Here is a 3,607-nt window from a genome sequence, read left to right on the forward strand (position 1 = left end):
CTTTATCTTCATTCAGGTGGTAGGATTGCAATATCTCAGGAAGACCATCATGAATACATAATATACAGAGCTATAGATGCATACATGACTATATGTGTGTATATGCACATAGATATACATGCATATTTCTAAACTGTCCATTTAATCTCAATATTAGATAATGCCGGTCCAGTTCAACTATTGTAATATTGAAAGGATATTGCATTCCCTTTTTAAAGTGACTTAAGTTCTGTTTTATACTTGAATTGTCTTCATATATCTGATGTATGATTACAAGAAGGAGACCAGGAAAATCATTAATAACGTTCAGGTAAACTGGTTTTGCCCCAATTAAGAAAAACATAGGAGTACTAAGTGTAAATTATTCGCATGTCACTATTCCCATTCAAAGCATGAAGAGCCATGGGTATTTTATTTCTTTTTGTATTTCAGTGTATTTTATTGGTTTTTCTTTTTAAGTGTTTGGAGACATACTCACACAAAAAATGTAACCACTGCCACAGAATTCTTCCTCCTGGGGCTCTTATTGGATCCTGAACTCCAGCCTGTCCTCTTTGGGCTCTTCCTGTCCATGTACCTGTTCACCGTGCTTGGAAATCTGATCATCATCCTGGCCATCACCTCTGACCCCCACCTCCACATCCCCATGTACTTCTTCCTCTCCAATCTGTCCTTGATTGACATCGGCTTCACGTCCACCACCGTCCCTAAGTTTCTGATGAACCTCTAGAGTCACAGCAGAGCCATCTCCTATGGGGGCTGCCTCACCCAGATGTCTCTTTTCATCACTTTTGCATGTACGGATTCTATGCTCCTGACTGTTATGGCCTATGACCGCTTTGTGGCCATCTGTCACCCCCTGCATTATTCATGCATCATGAACCCTCATCTCTGTGTCTCCTTACTTTGGGTGTCTTTCACACTATGTCTTTTGGAACCCCGGCTACACAATCTGATTGTCTTACAGCTTACCTGCTTCAGGACTGTGGACATTGCTAATTTCTTCTGCCACCCTTCCCAGGTGCGTCACAGGTACTGACAGCTTCAGCAATGAGATAGTCATGTGTGTTATTGGCATCCTGCTTGGAGTTCTCCCTGCCTCAGGCATTCTCCTCTCCTACTGTCAAATTCTGTCCTCCATTTTGAAAATCCCATCCGCAGCAGGGAAGAACAAACCTTCTCCACCTGTGGCTCTCACCTGTCCGTCGTGAGCTTGTTTTATGGCACAATACTGGGGGAGTACTTTGGTTCAGCTCTGTCAACACCACCCAGAAACTATGTGGTGGCCTTAGTGATGTATGCTGTGGTCACTCCCCTGCTGAACCTACAGCCTGAGGAACAGGGACATTAGCAGAGCCCTGGAGAGATTCCACACCCGGGCATTCTCTGTGTTTTCTCCTGCAGCTTCCAGGTAGGAAATTAATTGGAAAAGTTAGAAAACCAACACTCATTTTTCTACCATGCTCACTTTGTATCCCTGAATTTTCGCCTTTCAACTTTGGCTCTTTTCTCGTCCTTATTTAGAGAAAGATCTTGGTTGGCAATATTGGAAAGGGAGATTTGAACAATTTTCTAATAGGTATAAATTTTTAGGCTGAGAGTGGCGGACAATTTGTGCAAGCAGATTGAAATGACGAGTACCAAAGGAAAAAAAGAATCAATATGAATAATGACACCAAATTGTGTGTGTACATGACAAATATTTTCTCCGGTCTATTTTGATTCTTTTGCCACAATGAATGGAAAGGAAAAGCTGATCAAATATCAAGAAAAGGAGGGATTGGACAAAACATATTTTATCCTTAAACTTCCTCTGGAGTGGAAGAGCTCAGTGGATGCTGATGATGGAGGTTTTTGCTATTCCTTTGTGTCACATGGGCTAGTTTGGGTAATTAGACTCTCAATGCATTTGGAGTCCAAGCCATTAAGAAAAAAAATTACCTTTTGGGCAGGGACTTTGGCTTAGTGTAAGAGTGCATGACCGGCATGCACGAAGACCTGGGTTTCATTCCTCAATACCACATACATTAAAATAAGAAAAAGCCAGAAGTGGCGCTGTGGCATAAGTGGCAGAGCTCTAACCTTGAGGTAGCCTAAGGACAGTGCTCAAGCACTGAATTCAAGCTGCAGAACTGGCACACAAAATTAGAAAAGGAAAAATCGCCTTTTCTTTCCTAGTCTTTCTTATTTTTTGTTTGTTGTTTTTAGCAGTCCCTAAAATCTGTCTCTGGGTGCTGTCCCTGAGCTTTTCCTCAACAGGAAATCACTCAAGCTTGAGCCACAGCCTCCCTACTGGATTTTTCTGAGTAGTTTCTTGAAAATAAAAGTCTCACATGACTTTCCTGCCTCGGCTGGATTCAAGCCACAATCCTCAGATTTCAGTTTTCTGAGTAGCTAGTGTTCCAGGATGGAACCGCAAATGCCTGTCTCCCTCCAACCCTTTAGTCTGATTCTTCCAGTATAGTCTGATTCTTCCAGTCTGTATGAACCATACTGTGTTCTCTTTCTGTCAGGGGTGTGTGAATTAGGATGCTCCTATATGACATTGCTTTCTCCATTGCCAGTATCCATATTACGCCTCCCTGGAGCCAAAGGCTATTGATTTATGTTGAATGGAGAAAGGAATAGGAGCTGAATGCACTGATTGTGGACAGTAGAGACAAAGCATAATCCTGAAGAACATGGGGGAGGTCTAGTAATTGGCAAAAGTAGTTCTTCATGAGGAAAACCAGTTTAATAGTTTCCATTGTAAGCTGGAAGAATACCAGCATGCAACACTTAAGCTGAGACAATCGTGATTACGCTGGACACAGGTGGGTGCAGCCTGGGCAGGACAGTCCAGAGTCTAATCTCCAACCAACCCCACAAAGTCAGAAATGAAGCTGTAGACTCAACTGGTAGAGTGCCAGCCTTGAGCAAAGTATCGCATGCACACTGCCAGGCCCTAAACTCAAGCTCCATTACTTATACAACAACAACAAAAACCATCATTTGTTGTCCATGGTCACCACAGAGTGTCATTCTGTACTCTCCTTGTCTTTTGTACTCCTCTGTGAAATCATAGACAATAACATCTATCGTTGCCTAAAACGTTTAAATACATTCCTTCCTATGAACTCCAGTGCGAAGAGGGTTTGGTTTGTAAGGATGCATATGGGGAAGAGTCACCACAGTATCATGGATGAGCGAGGATGGTTCTGCAGTGCAAAGATATGAGGTATGTATTGCATGTAATTTCTGTCATATGATCTACATATGATGTTTCCAGAGTATATGTTTGAAGTTACTTGTAGCATTATTGCTGTTGTTGTCATTACTTGTCAGAAATTAACATTAGAATGAATAAACGTCAATTATTCAATATGAATTATTAAACTTAAAAATCAATAAAACATCTAGTATTAAAATAAACTAAATGATTTTGTGAAATTAACTACAGATCATTAGGTAGAGAAGAATGAAGACATGGGTGAACAAATAGGATAGAAGTTGTTATTGGTCACAATTCATCGTACTTGTAGACAAGGATGCCGAATTGAAACCTATTTGTACAACCATATCATGATGCTGATGATGATGTTGATGATGATGATGAAACCCCTTTGCA

The 3,607-nt window shown here is 41.2% G+C and overlaps 1 pseudogene; it reads left to right on the forward strand.

The window, feature by feature from the left end:
• The first annotated feature begins 571 nt into the window (after positions 1-571).
• Positions 572-1,415, forward strand: LOC150068373 (olfactory receptor 7E24-like; annotated as a pseudogene).
• The last annotated feature ends 2,192 nt before the right edge of the window (positions 1,416-3,607 follow it).

The sequence above is a fragment of the Megascapheus bottae genome, chromosome 1 (genome assembly GCF_031878675.1).
Source record: "Megascapheus bottae isolate mThoBot1 chromosome 1, mThoBot2.hap1, whole genome shotgun sequence".
NCBI lineage: Eukaryota > Metazoa > Chordata > Mammalia > Rodentia > Geomyidae > Megascapheus > Megascapheus bottae.